Here is a 23329-nt window from a genome sequence, read left to right as displayed (position 1 = left end):
CGGTCCTGTTTCATTCTTGTGATCTCTTTTATTTGATGGCATACAAGATCTCTCACACGCAATAATAAATTCAGAGTTTACTAGAAAATTTAGCATTCCAATCCAAACTTTAGAAATGATATTGCGTACGTTATTCAAGTTTTGTGTCTATAGCTTTCTCCGAAGTGGGCAGTAATTGTAGCAATATCTGGAAGATGATTTATCTGGTATAGTCCATCTACCCTGATTGTACGAAAAAAAAAAAGAGAGAGAAACCATTATAGAAATACAAAGTCTTCAGAGTTTTTGTACCCTACCAGATAGATTGTAATGGTAGTTTTTTATTTTTTATTTTTATTTATTTATTTATTTTGAGACGGAGTCTCATTCTGTCGCCCAGGCTGGAGTGCAGTGGCGCGATCTCGGCTCACTGCAAGCTCCGCCTCCCGGGTTCCCGCCATTCTCCTGCCTCAGCCTCAGAGTAGCTGGAACTACAGGCGCCCGCCACCACGCCCGGTAATTTTTTGTATTTTTAGTAGAGACGGGGTTTCACCATGTTAGCCAGGATGGTCTTGATCTCCTGACCTGTGATCCGCCCGCCTCGGCCTCCCAAAGTGCTGGGATTACCAGCGTGAGCCACCGCGCCCAGCCTGTAATGGTATTTTAATATTTGACTTCTCTTTCATAATTCATATGAAAAGTAAGTCCCTGGAAAATTATTTATTTTGTGCCCCTAAGACAACTTTGGCCAAATAATAGGTAAAAATAGGTATAAAAGGTAACTACTCACCTTTCATAGTATAAACATATTGTATTACCATGGAACTTAAGAATTAACGTTTTGTGTAAACTTTTTTTTTTTTTTTTCTGAGACAGAGTCTTGTTCTTGTCACCCAGGCTGGAGTGCATTGGCATGATCTCAGCTCACTGCCACCGCCCCCTCCCGGCTTTTAGCGATTCTCCTGCCTCAGCCTCCTGAGTCGCTGGATTACAAGCACCTGCCACTAGGCACAGCTAATTTTTGTATTTTTAGTAGCGACAGGGTTTTGCCATGTTGGCCAGGTTGGTCTCGAACTCCTGACCTCGTGATCCACCCGCCTTGGCCTCCCAAAGTGCTGGGATTATAGGCGTGAGCTACCCTGCCTGGCCTTGTGTAAACTTTTGAATTTGAATATAGCATTCTGTCCTACGACAAAGGATTCCTTTGTAATGATTTAATTTTACTGAAACTATTCAGGTATCATTTTAAAGTAACCTTGTTAGACAGTTTATGTAACCTTGTGATATAACCTGGTTATCATTACCCTATGAACAGCACAAAACATAAAGCAGCTTGCTTGCACATGAAAAATTTGATTTGAGTTGTATTTAAAATAATTTATCATTTTCACTTTTGAATAAATAATTTTCTGATTTGAGAGAATTTGAGGATGCTTTATTAAGACTAATAGTATACAGCCTGACTTTGTGTTGATGCAAATAATAAAAATAAAAAGAGCAAATATAACACATAATTATTTAAATGTGAAAACAGCTCCAACTTTCTGTTTATATTTAGAGGTTTAGGTAAAGGTGACTAATTTTTAGAAAAGACACAACGTGATACTTAGATACAGGAGTCAAATTGATGAGCAGATACTAAAGCCATTGACAAGTGCATTGTTTATAATAATGCTATGTAAAAGTTAAAATTTTGCTTTTCTTACCAAATATTTTAAAACTTAAACACTCTCAGAAAAGGAAAGTGACAAGTCAAATTTTTGGCAAATTCTAGATAGCCTAGAAAACTAACCTAGATATTTTCAAATAGTGTACAACTTTTACTGAATTTTAGAAGATCAAAGAATAATGTCAATAATGATGCATGTAGACAAACTTAATATAGAAGCACAAAATTAAAAACCAAGCAAACAACAAATGTGTAAGTCATGCTACAAGGTGCTAAGAGCAATTAAGATAAAAAATCCGATATAATTCCTACTAACTTCAAGGCAGTTCTTATTTGGTTTTGGAGAAGAAAGACCAATGTGTTGAAAAGATAAATCTCAGTCAAAAATTAATGTAATGCATATGTCATTAAAGTATACTATTTCAATTTGGGCCAGAATCATTTTAAATACTACTAACAAATCCAAACTTTTTGTTTTTATTTATAAACTATATTCCAAGTCGCATTTAAACATCACGTGTTCCACACTCAATATGTCAGTTTTCTGCCAAAAACTTGCCCCCTAAACATGATTACACTGAATAATTGCAAGTGGCTTCAAGGTTTTATTTTTTGGTCATTTCATGTTAATTTACCTGTCTTAGTACTCTACTCATGCTTATGAAAATGCATATAAATTAATATCAGTTATGGAGAATATAGATGCTATCATTCTCTTTCATTCTCTTCATAACACTGATTCATACATGCCATGTAGATTATATCCAATTTCTAAATGGTATATTAGTATTAACCAAACTCCATGCTTCTTCATTCAGATTTCATTGTTTTTTCTTTCATAATGACTTTTTTTTCCTATTCCAGAATCCTATGTGATATACCACAGTATATTTAGTCATGTCCCCGTAGGCTCCTCTTGACTGTGACAGTTTCTCATATTTTCTTTGTTTTTAATGACCTTGGCAGTTTTGAAGATTACTGGTAGATAATTCTTAGAATGTTATTTAATTTAAATTTGTCTAACTTTGTTTTTTCATCATAAGACAGGAAATACAGATTTGGGGGAGGAAGACCACAGCAGTGAAGTGTCATCACATCACATCAAGAATACATGCTACCAACATGACTTATCACTAGTGATGTTAGCCATGATCACTGGGCCAAGGTAGTGGTTGCCAGGTTCTTCACTACAAGGTTTGTTTGATTTGGTTTGGTTTGAATTTTTCATTCTTTTCTTTTTCTTTGTATAAATTTAAGGGGTACAAGTGTGTTTTTGTTATGTGAATATATTGCATAGTGGTGAAGTCTGGGCTTTTAGAGTAATGCATCACCTGAATAATTAACTTTTTATCCCTCACTTCCCTCCCACCCTTCTCAGTCTCCAATGTCTGTTATCCCACCATACATGTATATATATGCCCATTATTTAGCCTCCACTTATATGTCAGAATATGGTATTTGACTTTGTTTCCGAGTTGTTTCACTTAAGATAAAGGCCTCCAGGTCCATCCATTGCTGCAAAGACATAATTTCATTCTTCTTTATGACCGAACAGTATTCCAGTATATGTGTGTGTGTGTGTGTGTGTGTGTGTGTGTGTATGTGTGTATGTGTGTGTATCACATTTTCTTTATCCAATTATCTGTTGATGGACACTTAGGTTGATTTCATTTCTTTGCTATTATGAATAGTATTTCTATAAGCATATGAGGGCTGATATCTTGTATATATAGTGATTTCTTTTCCTTTGGGTACTCAGCAGCACGGTTGCTGGATCAGATGGTAGTTCTACTTTTAGTTCTTTGAGAAATATCCATACTGTTTTCCATAGAGGCTGTACTAATTTTCATCCCTGGCAAGAAGGTATAAGCATTACCCTTTCTCTACATTATTTCCAACATTTGTTGTTATTTGACTTTTTAATAACAGCCATTCTGACTGGTATTTAAGATGATATTTCATTATGAATTCAATTTGCATTTCTCTGATTAGTGATGTTGAACTTTTTTTTCCATATTCTTGTTGGCCATTTGTATGTCATCTTTGAAAAATGTTTATTCATGTCCATTGCCTACCTTATAATGGGGTTGTTTTTGTTGTTGTTGAGTTGTTTGAGTTCCTTGTAAATTCTGGATATAAGTACTCTGTTGGATGTATAGTTTACAAATATTTCCTCCTATTCTGCGGTTGTCTGTTCACTCTCTTGGTTATTTCTTTTGCTGTGCAGAAGGTTTTTAGTTTAATTAGGTACCACTTATCTATTTTTGTTTCTGTTGTTTGTGTTTTTGGGGACTTAATCATGAATTCTTTGCTCAGATCAAAGTCCAGAAGAGTTTCCCCTAGGTTTCCTTCCAGTGTTTTTATATTTTTAGGTCTTACGTTTAAGTTTTTGATAAATCTCGAGTTGATTTTTGTATTGGTAAGAGATACAGGTCCAGTTTCGTTCTAATGCATATGACAATCACTCTTTCTGTAATCTGTTATTTAATAAACATAATCTACCCTCAAGAGGTGGAGAGTCAAGTGTCATCACCTTCAGGGAGTTGTGTCTACATAAATTCTAGCTCCATTAGCACTTGCTATTGTTTTTTTTTTTCTTTTTACCTTTGGCTATTCTAATAGGAGTTATTTCCTACATTTATTTACGCACATACCTATGCATGTTTGAATATAAATATTTGTGTAAAAATTTACTTAATATCTAAATATAGAAATTATTATTAATTCCATATGGCTTTCTTTACAATTAATATGTGTCATATTTAAAACTAATTTTCTTTACAAAAAGAAACTAAATGTATCAGAAAAAGCATGAACATATTTTGTTAATGTGCTTCATGGTATTTATTTGTCATTCTTTGGAAATTTTAGATGTTTGGTAGATAGATTGCATCTAATACCCTCAATTCTTCAGCTTATTTTTATGCACATCCATTGCAATATAAGATTCTTGTGGCTTCCCTATATGAAATTTATGCTAGCCACATGTCTTGATTTGGGCACTAAGATGTACTAATGTATGACACACAAAAAAACTTACAAAATTATTTGCATATTTCAACCTGTGCTCCTGATCCTATATCATGGCCATAAGTACATATCTGGGCAAGTCTTCTAGAATCTTAGAAAACAGGCCTGGGTTCCCTTCTAGGATCTGTTAGAGCCTGCTAGAGTGAAGCAGAACCAAGCTACTCTAACCACTTTTTTTAACCCTTTGTTTATATTTTAGAGGAGGTTTGTATTTTAGGCTTCTTTTTATTGTTGTTATTGAACTTGCATCCAGTAATATTAGAACTTAAATATTAGGTTAAAACAAAGTTCTCAATTTTTTGCAAAGCAAGAGTAGCATATATAATTTCTTAATAAAAGGACAAAGGAAAAAGTTAAGGAAAATAGTTTAGTCTGATTTATTTATAAAATATGGAGATTTAATAACTGACGTTTACCACGCTACTTATCCACAATATCTACAAACACTCCCTACGCTTCAAAAATGTAAAATAAAAAATTTACTTTGAATTGCTATTTTCGACTTTCTTTTCCACTCTCTTCCATTTCATTCCTCTGAAATAAGCTGGTGTTTTGGATATTTTCTATTTTGAAACAGAAATGCATTTTTGAAAATCAAATAGTAGTAATAAAACTCCCACTAGCACTGCTAGCCAACCTGAGAACTCAAAACTAAATTAAATTCTTCTGCACATTGCCACTATAAAATTTACCATCAGACTTTAGAAATGTGCTGATGATGCACAAAAGAAAAATGAAATCTATTTTGGAGGGGGAAATAAATGAGCTCTCTGCAAGGGGCAGACTCAGTCCCCAAGCAATAGCCTTGAGTCTATAAAGGACTGAATATTTGGAATCAGGACATATATAATATCAAGAGGAAGGGCCATGTTCTCAGTATAAATTTTGCCAGCTCCAGTATATACTCTTTGGTTAATCTCACATTAATCAGTCTATTGGCAATTTTTATTCAGGAACAAATAAATAAAAGTATATAATAGTTGGATTACCAGCACAATGTAGGCTTAGACATGTTCTACAGAGGATAAGTGAATTATTAATATTTCACTTCTTTATTTGTTTTTCACACTGATTTTAAGGAAGGATACAATATATTATACAACTTAATTCAATAATCACCTTTAAAAATACACATACAAAATGAAATCCAACCTATAAATGTTTAGAAATAATAATTCAGTTTTCCATGTTGCTTTTTGTTAATAAAGTAAAATATAGTAGAAATTGATGGAAAAGTGTACATAAGGGAAAAATAAAAGTGTACTGGAGAGAATAAAAAGGGAGGAAAAACAGGGAACTAGAAATAAAATCAGTCTTTATATTATAGTTTGAATATTTAGAATCTCCTTGTAATCATCAATGATCAGGATTAAAAACTAATAATTATTTACCAGAGGCATTTGCAAATATTTTGTGCCAGGAATGAGTCTTTAAAATTCTTGCATAGATATTTATGTGTTACACAGAGACCAAAAGAAAAAAATGAAAAATATGATTTTTCCATTATTCATCCATTCACCCATGTGTCTGTGTGTCTATCCATCTATTACTTTCTAAAGTTCCATTAGAGTATTTTCAGAGAGTGGATAAATGACTACCTGGCTTATTTTTTTTACAAGGCCTGTGTGCTTCTTTAAATTTGTTTTCTCTGCCATTTGGCACACTTTGACAAATAACAGTTACTGTGCTTAGAGGACAAGCAAGGCATAAAGCCAAGTCTGTAAGACTCTAAATCCCATGCTCAAAATCATTATATTTCTCTTGAGAAAAAAAAAAAAAATCTGTGTCTTTTAGCATGCTACTTTTAGCATGTTACTAAATCTGTCTATGCCTCAGTTTCCTTTTTTTTTTTTTTTGTAAAACAGTTTTAGTATCTGCCTCACAGGGTCCTTGTGAAGATTAAATGGTATTATACCGGTAAAGTCCCTAGGTCAGAGTTTGGCCTGCATCAGGTGTTCAATAATTGTTAACATTTATTTTTATTACCTTAATTCATATTCATAGCTAAGTCAATCATAGTCACTCCTCATAGTCACAGTCATAGTGGCCTCAATGAATAAAAACTCAAGTTCTTTCAGATGTGCAAACTGTTACTGTGTTACTAGAACTCTCAGAGAAACAGAACCTATAGAACATATGAGAGGTGTATTGTGGGAATTGGCTCACACAATAATGGAGGCTCAGAAGTCCAAGGATATGGCGGTCTATAACCTGGACAACCAGGAGACTGGTGGTATAACTCCTGGTCCCAGGCTGAAGGCCTGAAAATTCTAGTGCCCCCACTCCCAACCCCACAGCTGATATAAGTCACAGAGTCTGATGGTCTGAGAACCATGAGCTCTGATGTTGGAGTGCAGAAGATGGATGTCCCACCTCAAGAAGAAAGAATGTGCCCTTCCTCGGCCTCTTTGTTCTATATGGGCCCTCAGTGGGTTGGATGATAATGGCCCATATTGGTGGAGGTAGATTTTCTGTACTCATTTTACTGATTCAAATGCTAATCTCTTCTGGAAACAGCCTCACAGACATACCTAGAAACAATGTGTTACCAACTGTCTAAATATCCCTTAGACCAGGCAAGTTGATACATAAAATTAACCACCATAATAACCAAGTTAAGGGTTCTGTTCCATAGCATTGAGGGTCTTGCCAAATTCTGTTGATACCTCTACTTATTAATTCCCACTGAATAAAGACCATCAGGGATATACTGGCAGCAAAGTTAGCTTTACTGGCTTACAAGATGAAAAGCAGTCTGGCAGAATTTTGAGCATCTCAAAAAGAAAGTGTTAAAAAATAAACTTAGAGGATTTGCGGGTTACAGTTAGTCAAACAGTTTTGTCAGGCTTTAGTCATCATTTGTAAGCTAAGTGATTTGCTGGAATAGTAAATGTTCTTTAGTAAAGAACACATGACCTCATGCCAAATTACTGTTATGTTGGTTTATCTGATGTCTTGTCATTAATTTATGAGAATTCCTTTATGTTTTTGTTTAGTGTGCCTTGCATGTTTGGGTTTGGTAGTGTGTCTATTCTGTGACTCACAGGAATGTTTTATAAATTGTGATTTATATTCCATTCAAAGTTCTTCCATCATAGCCTATTTGCCAATGGGGTCATTTTTCACATCAGCGATTAGTTTGGAAATTTATAGTAGTTCTGGTGAGAAATAATTGTGGCTTATAGCAAGATATTATAAGTAGAAATCAAAATAAATTGCTAAATGTGAGGAGCTTTTATGAGGCAGAACTATCATGTTTTGGTGATTGATGAAAAGCCAGGGGCTAAGAGAAAAAGACATATCAAGAATGCCTGCTGGATGTCTAAATCCACAGAACTTTCTAGCAAAGATGCACCTACAAATATAGAGCAAGATACACATCCACCACAACAGGTACAATGCTACATCACATCCAATTAAAATATTAATATTAAGCAGAATAGAACATCAGATGAAACTACAAAATATTACATAACCTCTTGAGCCACTTTACTAGCATTAAGATTACTGCAATGTTAAGCATGAACATCACTGAAAGAAAACAATACTAATGAGTAGTTTATCCATATAGTTGAGAAATTGCATGTATTTTACTAGAATCTTAGATTTTCAGAGTGACCTATTTTATTTTGCCTTTGATGAAATGATCTGAACTCAAATATTTGTTTTATTTAACTTGTAACAATTCCATTGAATTTGACCATTTTAGTGGAAGATATTTTAAGAATTCACTAACTTTATTCACGTAAAAATTATTCCTCTTCATTGAGTAGCTGCTCTTTCATTCTTTAAGCCTCACATTCACACACAGGAGAACACATTTAAATAATGCTTAGCGTATGGTGTGTGTTTTATAATATTCACATATGTACAGGGAAATGGAAAATCAAAAGCTTCTTATAAGCATTAATAAAAACAATAAAAAGATAAAATGCAGCTTAAAATTAGAACTCTATTAAAAGGTCCAGCTAAGATCTAGAAAATACTTACACTATGGCATTGGTGTATAAGCTAATTGGAGAGTTGTGCTGGTTTCAAACATGTGTGAAATCTGCTCCAAAAGGGCAGCTTTGATCATGATTGTATCCCTCTTATCGGATCAAGTAATTAAAGAAACCTGATGTAGAGTTTTATAATGCAAGCTGGAAAAGTACAACAATGGCAGACTCTTCCCAAATATGCTTTAAAAAAAATCTATCATGGTCTACTGATCACCTATCCCAGATTATCTAGTTGGAATATTAGGCTTCAGGCCAGGTGTGGAGGTTCATGCCTGTAATACCAGCACTTTGGGAAGCTGAGGCAGCAGTATTTTTGAACCCTTGAGTTCTAGACTAACCTGAGTAACATAGAGAGACCTTCTGTCATGAGTAATCACCGTCTTCCTTTTAGGATGTCACCTTCTTCTCTCCATGGTAGGGTGAAAGACTTCCTAGATGCTTTCAGGACACCAGATTAGAGGCATTCTCTATGTTTTTACTGTTAAATATATTTACAGTAATATCATTTGTCACTTGATGTTACCCTAAATACATCATAAGAAACCTGAAAAGCACTTTGGGAGGCCGAGACGGGCGGATCACGAGGTCAGGAGATCCAGACCAGCCTGGCTAACACAGTGAAACCCCGTCTCTACTAAAAAAAAAAAAAAAAATACAAAAAACTAGCCAGGCGTGGTGGCGGCCTGTAGTCCCAGCTACTCGGGAGGCTGAGGCAGGAGAACATCGTAAACCCGGGAGGCGGAGCTTGCAGTGAGCTGAGATCCGGCCACTGTACTCCAGCCTGGGCGACAGAGCGAGACTCCGTCTCAAAAAAAAAAAAGAAATCTGAAAATAAATAAGAGTTTAACAATATATCTTATTTAAAAAGTTATTTTGATTCCTTGAAGCAAAAAATGAGTACCAGCAAACACTCTAAAAAGACTTTTGAAATGTCAGCAAAAAGGTTTGGTATGTTTGTGAAAGCATATACATCAAAAATTGGAGTTTCTACATCATAACTGCTAGTAGACACAAGTTCATGTAAAGCAAGCTTACAGATTCTGGCCCAACAACAGCGAGATAAATAAATGAATAAGCCAAAGGCTATACCAAAAAATGTAGCACAAAATGAAATTGTGCATCATTATGATGTGCTCTTAAATTACAGCAAATAAAATTTTCACAGATGGAGACAATAATACTATTTAGGTGTCTTCTGAACTGATATAGAAATATATTACCAACGTATTGTCAGGTTAACATTACGTTCCAAGTTTTTCTCCACAAAAAACCACACGCTAGTTTTGTGTGGTGTTGTCTTTTGTAGAGTTGGGATTACAGTCTCTAGGGATAAGTATATCTGCTATGGTAATATCCTGCCTGGAGTCTCATCAGCAAAAGTTGAATCAATCTTTAGCAATCTTCAGCACATTTTTTGAATAATAGGAGACGTGTCATCTTCTGCCCTGGTAGGCTGTTTTCTGAAATTGTAGATATTTTTCAAGAGATTGGAACACCAATGTGCTATACTTAACTTCCATATAGTAATAGAATTATTTATTTATTTATTTATTTATTTATTTATTTATTTATTTTGAGACGGAGTCTCGCTCTGTCGCCCAGGCTGGAGTGCAGTGGCCGGATCTCAGCTCACTGCAAGCTCCGCCTCCCGGGTTTACGCCATTCTCCTGCCTCAGCCTCCAGAGTAGCTGGGACTACAGGCGCTCGCCACCTCGCCCGGCTAGTTTTTATTTTTTAGTAGAGACGGGGTTTCACCGCATTAGGCAGGATGGTCTCGATCTCCTGACCTCGTGATCCGCCCGTCTCGGCCTCCCAAAGTGCTGGGATTACAGGCTTGAGCCACCGCGCCCGGCCTAGAATTTTTTTTAAAAAGACGGGTCTGTAAACACAGAAGACATTGTACACCATTACTATTTCTGGTTTTTGTTCATCCATACAAATATCATACTCCAAATAGAATGAGGAGATTTGCTAGTTATGGATCATTACAAAAGTTATTTTGCTGGTAAAAGCAGTTGATGGCCAAACAAACGTTTTATTGCATACTGAGAATTAAATATATGGAACTACATTTATCGCAATGAGATTTTCTCTTCAGAATGACATGATTAAGGTGAATTAGGGATGGAGATAATTAAATAAATCTACTTTCATGTTACAAATTGAAACTAAAACTAGAATCAGACATTTCAAGTGTCTTTATTATCCTCTATAACAAATTAGACTTTGCAAGATACAGTATGTGTTTTTTCATAATGAATTTATCCTGCAATAACTTTGCTGGACAACTTTACACAATGGCTTGGATTCAGATTCATTTTAAAATAAAATTGTCAAAAACTTAACTGGAAATACCGTATCTATACTGAATATATCAGTCAGAATTGATATGATATTTTCTGTTAATATTTTGGATATATATATACACAGTAAATATAAGCATATAATACTGTAGTCTATGTATTTCTTCTTATTATTATCATCCAATCTACTATTTTAGCTTGGATCATTCCCATTCTGGAACTTTTTATGTTGTAGCTGAGTTTTCCAAAATTATTTTATTTTGTATTTTGACAGTTTCCAATTATTTAGTTTTTTTCATCCTTCTATTCTTATTTTGTTGTGTTATTTTTTTATTTTGTGATTTCTTGTGTCTGCTTATACACATAAATGTTCTCCATGTTTTTGAGGACTTAAGTGTAATTATTTTTAAATTATTCAAAATTTTCATTATTGTTTTTATCTTGAAAAGTGAATTAATTTACAGAATGTTATTGTATAGGTTCACTTCCTTTGTTCTCCTATGTATTTAGAATTTTAGTTTCTAGGCTCTGTATTGACCTTGATTATCAGCCTTTCCTTTTTACTAGCCCTTCTTCTAGTTTTCTCCCCCTTCTCTCCAGAAGCTCATGTCTAAAGCAGGTCTTACACAGATGTCTCCCAAATCCTACCCCAATGCAATAGTGGCTGGGCTAGATTCTTGGGCAAGCAATACAAAATGTTGCACTGGATTGCTAATTTAGAAGAGTCCCTTCCTTGGTTTAATGCTCCTCTGTCTTAGTATTGTTAATAATGTTATCTTTGAACTTGTGTTTGTCAGTGAAATCTGAAGGACAATGGAGCATGCATATGAGCAGACCTGTGTACAATATGCATGCTTCTGTTGGTTAATGCCCATGCACATAGAGTCTTCCTGGTGTCCCATAAGCACAGAGTCCCTGTGTGCTCTCAATAAGTGGTAGTTCCAAAAAATTCAATACAAGTACAAGGTAAATGTGTTCTGTTTAAGCAGAGTTGTTAGTAGCACCGAGAGGCCATAATTTCTGTTCCAGCAAAAACTGGCTGCAAACACAGAAGGAAGGCTACAGATTTCTAAGAAATATGAACAACCAAAGAGTCCTGTTATATTGTTTCTTACTCAGAAGTTTCTTTCCTATATTAGTCAACCGCTTATGCTGAAAATGAAGACATAGAAGAGAAACATGAGACAATTCATAGTCTCTCCTCTATTTGATCCTTATATACCCAGTGGTAAGTCATAGGTAGAGAGTGTTAGTAAAATGTATATATATTGATACGATAAATAGAAAAGTTGAGTTAGTTTTGTGCGGTGTTTCTACTGTTGGTATTAACAAAATATACATGCATGCATATACTATGAAATATGTAGTATGTAATTTTGGTGATTCTATGTATCAGTTAAAAGCTTTTATATTTGTATTTTAAATTGATACTGCACAACACAAAAATGAATGTGAAAATTTATTGCCGTAATTTAGATTTTTAATTTTTTTAGATAGAAGGACATAGAATAGCAAAACGAAAACAAAACAAAACAAACACACTGAAAGACATAAGTTGAAAAATACATCACAGATAAAGGAAACATTTTATACTTTGATACACTAAACAGAACCTTTTTCTTATATTTTGAACTAGAGCCCCACACTTTCATTTTGCACTAGACCTTGCAAATTATATAACCAACCCTGGACACTGAATTAAGAAAAATGTCAATATTGACAACAATGGGCACCATAGCCCAAGCTATTTCTTTGAAGCTACATTAGTTCCTGTTTCCAGCTGTGAGCCTGAACTCCATTTTAGGAAGTGAGACTGGCCGGGGTTTCTCTGTAGAGTTTGGCATTCTTATTTGATAGGACCCTGGAAGACTCTCCAGTAATTGTGAATAGATGCCTCAAAAATATCAGAGATTTCTGCTTGTATTTATATAATGCTCTATACTGTAGAAGGCAGCCTCTCTCTATTACGGAATAAAGACAAGACTGTGGCTTTGGTATTTTTTTATCTTCTAATTCCTGGTCCGTAGGGATAGTTACCTTATTTTGTTTATGTCTAGCTTTTAAATTTTATTTATTCATATTCTCCTGCCAATACTCTGTATTTGTAGCAGAGTTGGGGGCAGATATTTCTACAAGAATAATCATTAACAAAAGTAAGAAGCACAGTTTAAGATAAACAAATTAAATGAAATATAAACATTAGATGTTATATATTTAATATTTCTAATAAAAAGGCAATAAGAAAAAGGCAGAACAAAGAAAGAAAGAAAAAATAAATAAAGAAAAAATCAAATAGTTTATTTTCTGAAATGTCTACTTCAAAATGATCCACCCTGGTGCCTTCTCTTTAGTGATCACAGAAAACCTCACTACTATAATCAACATTCACATGAACACAACTCCAAATGTCTGATGTTTACTAATACAAAAAAGCTGTTTCCCTTCTTTGCCAGATCTTTTTAATATGAATTTATGTTGTGATCAATGATTATTAGACTTAACCAAAGATTCCTTTTATCTCTATTTAATTACATTTCTTGTCATCAAGAAGTTAATATTGCGAAAACAATCAAACAAATAAAACAAAGTATTTCCTTGGCAGTCTCAACAACTGAAAACAAAGCAAGCAAAATGGATTCAAGCCATCTAGAAGACTTAATCAAAGATTATTTTACTTATTCCAAGCTAAACCATTATTACTATTGTCTCTCAGCTAGGGAACTTAAAAAGACGATCATATTCTAAAACTTTAATGTTCTATAATAATTGTTTATCTGTGAACCTGGAGCAGAGCCATGAACAAAGGAAATTATTCTCTTGTCTGAAACATCTGCATTTTGCAATGTGAAGAGTAGATATTTGGGGGTGTGGAGCATAGTGAACATGTTTCTTCAGTTCCAGGGAATTACCAATTCAGTACCTTCAATCTTTTATTTTGTAGCTTAAGTCCATGTTTGGAAATGTCATCTCTTCTATTCTAAAATGATTTGTATTTCTTGCCCAATTCACTTGCCTCGTCTCAAGGTAAACAGTTTGGAAGTGGTAGTGCCTGATAATTTTCTAACTTAAAAGTGCAATTGCCACTTGGAATTCTATCCAATTAAGGCAAGGAAGTACCCACTGTCACCAACACTGCTTTATCAGCCAGTTTTATTTTAGCAGCTGCGTCAAGCAGCTGGTTCTGAGACTAATTCCACGTCTTTCCAAAACATTATTGGTCTTTCCTCTCTCCCTGAGTAGTTTTAAGTATGGTAGAAGTAGATGGATAGCTTTGTTCTATGTAGACTTACATGCATTGAAGTATCAACTTCTGACCTGCCTGTATAATAAATGTGTGCTTTCTTCAGAAGATAAACAATGTCTTGTCAGTTGGATCTCTTTAGGAATCTCATCTCTAATTAATAATATCTAATTGAAGACAACTTGAAACTGATTAGGTCAACAAAAAGATTAGTAATAATATATGCTCTGAAGTGAAACATAAACAGCAAATATGCAAAGAAGCTAAAATTTACTTTTTAAAGTCATGATTTTTATTTCTATATTAAAATAAGTATATATCTTTGCAATTTATCATATAGGTATCATACAATACACTGAGCATCCACTATGCCATAGTGTTTCTGGTATTTTTGAGAAAGCAGTCGTATGTTTCAATATTGCATGGTTCTCACTAAAGAAATGGTATTAAAGTAATTATATTACCACTCACAACCTTAAACTTCTCATCCATAAAATGGAAATAGCACCTTATTTGCACAGTTATTTAAAGGATTTATAAAAGATATGCCAGTCATTTGTTAAGTGTAGTGTTCATAAGAATCACCAGGAAAGCAGGTTTACATATAGATTACATGGATTACAGCTCCATAGATTAAAATTCAGAATACTTTAACAGTGTGCAAGAATATTCCTTTTAAGCATAAACCACAGTGATTTTGATTTAAGTAGTCAGTGGATAATTAATAATCATCAATATATATAAATCAACTAGCACAATGTAATAGGTTAGGGGTTTTGCAGGTGATAGGAATTAGATAACATGGAGTTAGAGTTGTAGTGAGATACTGGTGTTACCTAAAATGTCTCACTCTCTAGGGTTCTGTTCAGACCTTAATGAAAGGCAAGGGACCCCTGTCTGAGACCAGTCCAGACCCATTTATCATAATCCTTGTGCTGAATGCCTGACCATGTTGTCAGGTTATGAGTCTTAAATTGGGTCAGTCTAACGGGAATAAGTGTAGGTACATTAAGTGCTGAGATCTCAATCTCTCCACTAGCAATTGCTCACACTTCTGTTTACTCCTCTGGTGTTTATAAAGTCATGCCTTTAAGGATGAGATATGATATGAGAAATGCATTTTAGACAATTTTATCATTGTGAAAACAGTGTGCTTACATAACCTAGATGGTATAGATCACTATACATCTAGGATATATGGTATAGCTTATTGCTTCTAGGCTACAAACCTTTGTAGCATATGACTATATTGAATACTGTAGACAGCTGTAATACAATGATAAGTAATTGTGTATCTAAACAAATCGAAACAGAAAAAGTACAATAAAAATAAAGTATAAAAGGTATTATAAAACATGGTACATCAATATGGGGCACTAATCATGAATGGAGCTTGCAAGACTGGAAGTTGCTCTGAGTGACTTAGTGAGTGAGTGCTGAGTGAATGTGAAGGCCTAGGACATTACGTAACTGTGGACTTTATGAACACTGTACACTTAGGCTACACTAAATTTATTTTTTAAATATAATTCTTCAATAATGAATTAACCTTAGCTTATTGTAACTTTTTTATTTTATGAACTTTGACTTTTTTTAACTTTTGGACTATTTTGTAATAACACTTTGCTTAAAATAGAAACACATTGTACAGCTGTGCAAAAGGATTTTCTTTACATCCTTATTCTACAAACTTTTTTCTATTTTTAAAACTTTTTAAATTTACTTATACTTTTAAAACATGTTTCATTTAAAAATAAGACACAAACACACACTAGTCTAGGCCTATAGAGGGTCAGGATAGTATCATTGCCTTTCACTTCTGCATCTCTTCCCACTGGAAAGTCTTCAAGAACAAAAACACACATAGAGCTGTCATCACCTATAACAATGCCTTCTTTTGGAATACCTTTTCAAGAACCCGCCTGAAGCTGTATTACAGCTAACTTTTATTTTTCTTATAACTAGAGGGATTACACTCTAAAATAACAAGAAAAGTATATTATAGTAAATACATAAGCCAGAAACATTTATTTTTCTTATCAAGTATTATGTACTGTGCATAACTATATGTGCTACACTTTTAGACAGCTCGCAGCACAGTAGGTTCATATACACCAAGAATGCTACAAACAAGTGAGTCATGCATTGGACTACAATGTCAATGGCAACCATGTCGCTGGGAGACAGGAATTTTTCAGCTCCATTATAATTTTGTGGAACTTGACTGAAACGCATATTCGTTGACTGAAACATCGTTATGCAACACATGACTGTATTCCTAAAAGATCTGCACAAGTCTAAGTGACAAAGGAAGTGAGGTCAGTGCCATCTCCTGGGCTGTCTTCCTATACATTTCTTAGAAGGCCTGAGAGTTGCACTTATCCTTGGCCCCTTTGCTCATTCAAATGTTCTTTCAGCAACATCCCCATGGAAAAGAAAAGTCCTTTCTGGAGAATAATGTAAACAAATCTGGAACCCTCAGAGAGTCTATGCAAATGATCAACAGGTTTAGACCAACATGTTTAGAAAATGACCAGAAAGTAAAATTTTTAATAAACATACAAATAAACTGATTTGTGGGCTGACTAGCAGCTTATATCTTTTTTTTGTCCTCCCTGAGAAGTGGAAGGGGAGTTAAGGGAATCTTGGAAATTGGTCGGATTTCTAACAGTCGCCTAAGGGGACTGTCATAAAATGTAAATAAAATAAGCTACTAGCAAAAGTTGTGACTTATGATGAATCACTTGCAGATTTTTCTTTGCCATGGTACTAAAACATCAATGAATACAGACTAATTTCTTTGATCAAGAATTTCAACTTAAGGAATCCCTTTACTAAACCACAAATATGTTATATGATTACTACATAACTAACTGCTCTTTTGGAAAACTCGTTCACAAATTGATGTTGCAAGTTAAACTTTTAAGACATGAAATATAGAAAGAGATGCTTCCCAGACATTGGCAGAATGCTTCAGGATGGTAGAGGTATTGCTGTCATATGGGAACTTGTACCTGAGAGGAAAAACTCATGCACCAAAAGTGGGGAGATGAGAATAGAAAGGAAAAGTGGACAGGACTGAACTGAAAATTCAATTACTTTACAATTCTTCTCAGGCTTTCCCTGTCTTTAAATCATCTTGAGAGGCAGATTCGATTTTGTGCTGTACTCCAGGTCATGGAAGAGGAATGAGTGCTATTCTGTATGCTCACCTTTGGGTACAGGTGTGAGAACGATATTCTCTGACTGACTCAAACCCTGAGCAGAATGAAGAATTTAAATTATTTCATCATGATTACTAAATTTCAAAATGAATTACATGATTTTAAACAAATCATTTTAAGTATCACAGATGACAATAATGATTTGTAATAAGAATAAGCTGATTTGTTTGTTAAAATATTTTAAAATTTTAAAGTTTATCATCTCAGCTTTAATTTGCCTAATACCAGTGAAATCAGCTTCCCACTGAGTACGCAGTTGTTTAAATCGGGGTAGGCAAACTGAAACCTGGTAAATCTGGCCCACCACCTGTTTTTAGAAATAAAATTTTAGGGAAACACAGCCAATTTGCTGGCTGCTTTCCAGCTACAATGGTAGATTTGAGTCATTACAACAGAGACTTATAGCCTGCAAAGCCAATTTTTGCTATCTGGCCTTTCACAGAAAGTTTGATGACCCCTGGTTTAAATATAATCGCTTCTTAAAAAAATCTCAAAGCCTAGGTAGCTTTTAAACAAAATGACTCTAATTTAGCAAAGCTTGTAATTTAACATAGCTATCTTGGCTGACACATGAATCATAGGAATATTCAAGAATGGCATCATAGTTTGAAATCTTAATTCAAAAATTAACCCAAAAACCCAATTTTCTCTTCTTGGATATAATTTCAGTATGATGATTTGCTAAAAACGATACTATAAGATTAACAAATGACCTTTAAAATTTCTCAAGTATATTTAAAATATGATTGTATATACTTCTTTTTAGGAATATAATGTTGCCTACATATAATTAAAATTCATTACATAGAGAAGTGATGTACTGTATAATTAAATAAAATGCACGTTGATATTGATATAAGCCATTGGCTTGTCTGTAAGATATTAAGTCAAGATATTAGTTGGAATAGTCTACAACTGGAATCAGGACTAAAGGATCTAACTGGACAATGGTCCTGTTACCCAAGAAAACTGATTTGTCTTTAAAAACAACACAGTAATAGGACATATTCATATGCAATTTGAGCAGATGCCATTATCAAAATGGTAGGATATGGTAGTTAAGTATTCCACTCTAGATCAATATGTGTAATGAGGAAGGCAGGCCAGGGCAAATGAAGGGAGAGCTTGGCAGAGTTAGTAATTCACATGCCTGAAATCTAGACTCAAATCTTACTCCAGTCCCTTCTTATCTGATGTTAACATGTCTTTTTCCAGAACATTTCTGAACTTTGATTTCCCCCTAGGAAATCTAAAATGAGAATATATATCTCAAAAGACAGCATATGGGGGTCACATGAGAAAAGCGTGCGAAATAGCTTCATCTGTAGGAGAGCCACTTTAAAATTTGTGAATTTTGCTCATATTGGTGTTGTGGCAGTGAAAATTTTCCCCCTAAAACAAGCTGTAATATTAGCTGGGCATGGTAGGGCACACCTGTAATCATTTGGGAGGCCAAAGCAAGGACAGCCTGAAACCAGGAGTTTGAGACCATCCTGGGCAACATAGCAAGATCCTGTCTCTACAGAAATATTAAATAAAATAAATTATCTATGAGTGGTAGTGTGGGCCCATGGACTTAGCTACTTAGAAGGCTGAGGTGGAAGGATTGTTTGAGCCCAGAAGTTTGAGGCTGCAGTGAGCCATCATTGTGCTGCTGCATTCCAGCCTGGGTGACAGAGCAAGACCCTGTCTCTAGGAAACACACACACACACATGCACACACACACGCACATACGCACGAACACTATTAGCATACATTTCTAATTTTTATATTTAACTTGTTAAACATATATTTTCTTTAGAAATGTATATTTCCTTTGTATAGTTGGAAGAGGAAAAGGGAGGTCTTACTGGGTGACACATTACAAACAGGTCTGATAGGGGAGCTTATCTCCTCCACACTTTTTGTAGTCTCCAAAGCCCACCACAGGGCTAAACATGCCTGTTTGTGTTTGTGGCTGCCTTCATCTGCTGCCATAACCATCTTGAACATTTGCTTGATGCAGGGGTTTCTTGGGAATAATTAAGACTTACCACCACCACACCACAGAGGAAAGACAACATCTAAACCAGAAATGTCACCAATTTGCATATCAAACTGAGATGCTAAACTGAAACAGGGACAGAAGATAAAAGGGGTTTGAGGGAGATGGAGTGGAAAATAGGAAAGCCCTACAAGAGACTAGGGAAAGTAAAGAGCAAGGAAAGGCAAGCAGTTTTGAAGGTAGTTCAATCAGCACTGACTTTCCCCCAGGATGTGTCTTTTAGATAGAGGCCACCTCACTTGCATCAGATGGAAGTGAACTCCTTTAAAAAGTTGAAGAGGGCCAGAAAGACAGTGCCTCAGAGATTTGCTCAGCAGGCCAAATAGACCTCTCTGAACACCTTGCGTAGAGAACTATTCATATAGAAAGTTGCCTGCCTCACGTATTAAAGTCCAGGCTTCTTGCCAGCCAGTGGAGATTTAAGTTTACTTTCACTTGTCTGCCCAGCACAGGAACACAATTGGAAGAGCTCTACTTTCTCATAATCCTCTATATGAGGATTTCTGATCATTAAAATTTGAAAAACAGGTGATACCTTTTGGGTGAAAACTTGAAAATTATCTGTGAGCTATAAATGATGGCCAAATTAATTTAATGATTATATTTAATTATTTATAGTCATACTTCCATTTATAGCCATTATTCATAGCTATTCTTCTATTTCACCAAAAAATAATCTGAAAATCATTCATTATAGAGTAAAAACAGGTATGGTGAAATACATATGTATGTATGGGATACATATATAATTTGGTATGTTATATATAATATCTACTACATAAAATATAAAATATATATTACATGTATAAATCTTGCTTTTCTTTTTTTTTTTTTTGAGACAGAGTCTCACTCTGTTGCTAGGCTGGAGTGCAGTGGTGCAATCTCAGCTCACTGCAACCTCCGCCTCCTGGGTTCAAGCAATTCCTCTGCCTCAGCCTGCCAAGTAGCTGGGACTAGAGGCAAGCACAACCAAGCCCAGCTAATTTTTTGTATTTTAGTAGAGAAAGGGTTTCACCATATTGGCCAGGATGGTCTTAATCTCCTGACCTCGTGATCTACCCTCTTCAGCCTCCCAAAGTGCTGGGATTACAAGTGTGAGCCACCACGCCCGACCCAAATCTTGGTTTTCTTTAGAGACCAAATTCTTAATAGAGCAGTGCCTGAAAACTTATAAACTACAATGATGACCTTGACATTTAGGATTACAATAATAATCCTTGCCATTTATATGCACATATGATCAGCATGTTAAAAAACATTATTTAAATCAATCCAAAAATCTAGGAAGTATGTGATAATATTTGCAGCTAACAAAGAAAATAAGTTTGGTTTCCTACAAAAGTTAATATCTTATTTTATTTTTTAGAGACAAGGTCTCCCTGTGTTGCCTAGGCTAAATTCCAACCCCTGGGCTCACGTGATCCTCCGTCCTCAGCCTCCCAAGTAGTTTCAAACACTGCATGCACCACTGCACTCAGCTCAGAAGCTTATATTTTAAATCATAGTGTCTAATAGCTATAAAGATGATTAAGTAATGGAATTAAATTAATCAAATTCAATGCATATATAATCATATTAAAATACCTAAAGTTAGTCTAACTTAAGGACTGTGTCAAACTGCTAATAAGCAACACAGTATCTTGTTAGCAGCATCATGAGTCTATCCGGATCTAGCAGTTTTAAATCCAGTGATTTTTCCTTGAAGCTCAACTACCCACAACAGTCAATAGCCAGAAAAACAAATGACTTTCTCTCCAAAATTAAAAATAGCTTTCCTCATGATATAGCTATAGAAGGAACAAGCCTAATTGTGCTCTAATTATAAGAAATAAATTGTATTTATCCTCTGGAAGTATTATTTGCTCAAATTTTGAGGCAGTTCTCACATTTGTCTTTATAAAAACTTCTGGTATTTTAAATACTTCAATTTTGGAGAAAATGTAGTTACACATTTTTACTAATGTTGTAAAGAATCAGGCATTTCCAGATCTAAACCATACATTTTTGATTTTATAATTTCAAAGTGGTAAATATAAAATTACCTTAGGATGTCATATGGGAAAATACAGTATTTTCTTAGATTATGAGAATAAATCTACATATCTAAATCAGAAATGTCACCAATTTGTATATCAAGCTAAGATGCTAAACTGAAACAGGGCCAGAGGATGAAAGGAGTTTGAGGGAGATGGAGTGGAAAATAGGAAAGCTTTACAAAAGACTAGGGAAAGTAAAAAAGCAAGGAAAGGCAAGCAGCTTTGAAGATATTAGTTCTGTGAACTAATATTCTTATATTATAAAGTATTATATTGTTAGTTGTGTGAACATGCAATAAAAAAAATCAGAGATTACTATACTATTAAAAATGTTAAGCTATGAATGATAGCATAAGTAGTACAGTTCAAAAGATTAATTGAACTTCCTAATCACATACTGAATTTCATTTATGTTATGTAGTGAGAACTCTCTAACATGCACGCAATTACTCAAAGTTCACGTAAATATATTTGTACCTATTAATTCATATTCAGAATTATTGGAACATGGATGTCTTATGGCCCATCTAAAAGAGATAATGTATTAATGATTTAGTCTCCCCAAACAGTGTTTGTTTGCAATATAAATATTTCATATTTAGAAGAACTCCAAATTTGAAAATAGATGGACTAATAATAGGGTCTTTGACTCTACTAAGCAGTGCAAATGACACTGAGTAATTCTCACAGCTCCTGCAGAATCTACAAATGCAACCTTATTCAGATTACTAGATTAGATGCTTTTGCAAATTAAATATAAGTAACAATAAGATTTTTAGAAGAAATCATGGGAAGCCATTATTTTATTCTTTAAAAATTAATGAGCTGGGCTGGGTGTGGTGGCTTAGGCCTGTAATCCAAGCACTTTGGGAGGTCGAGGTGGGCAGATCACGAGGTCAGGAGATCAAGACCATCCTGGCTAACACAGTGAAACCCCGTCTCTACTAAAAATACAAAAATTTAGCTGGGCATGGTGGTGGGTGCCTGTAGTCCCAGCTACTGGGGAGGCTGAGGCAGGAGATTGACATGAACTCGGGAGGCGGAGCTTGCAGTGAGCCGAGATCGAGCCCCGGCACTCCAACCTGGGTGACAGAGGAACACTCCATCTCAAAAAAATCAGCTCATGAAAGAAAAATAGGTTAGAAGGGTCAACAATCAATTCATGAAAAATATATAAAATATCCCTTAAACATATGAAAAGATGTTCCATCTCATAACTGGAGAAATGAAAATTTCTATCACATATGAGATATTATTTCTCATCTCTAAAATTGGTTAAATAACAACAATTATTACAATTGTTAATGTGGCTGGGGAAACAGGTACTTTCATATAATTCTAGTAGTAATATAAATTAAAACACCCATATAAAGGAACTTTTTATAGTATCTAATTAATATATGAATAAGCTTAGCTTCTGACACATGTCTAGAAATTTGCCATGAAGATTCAACTCCAATAACATAAAAAGACATCTGCACAAACTCATTTATAGCAGGAAGATTTACAATTCCAAAATGTTGTAAACAACTTAAATGCCCCAATGTAAATAATAGTTGAAAAAGATGTGCTCCATCCACATATTGGAGTGCTGTCCAACTGTAAAATAAGGAATAATATTTTCAGGAGCTGAATGGAGTGATTTCCAGCTTATATTAATAAGAAAATAAAAAGAAATGTGCAAAGGAATATATATATATAATATATATTATGTATATAGTACTCTTTTGTGTAAACAAGAAGAGAAAATACATATGTACAGATATGCACACACAAGGAGAATAAATAAAAAACTAATGAG

This window comes from Trachypithecus francoisi, unplaced genomic scaffold (assembly GCF_009764315.1).
Source record: "Trachypithecus francoisi isolate TF-2019V2 unplaced genomic scaffold, Tfra_2.0 Lachesis_group9, whole genome shotgun sequence".
NCBI classification, from domain to species: domain Eukaryota; kingdom Metazoa; phylum Chordata; class Mammalia; order Primates; family Cercopithecidae; genus Trachypithecus; species Trachypithecus francoisi.
This window is presented reverse-complemented; position numbering follows the sequence as displayed.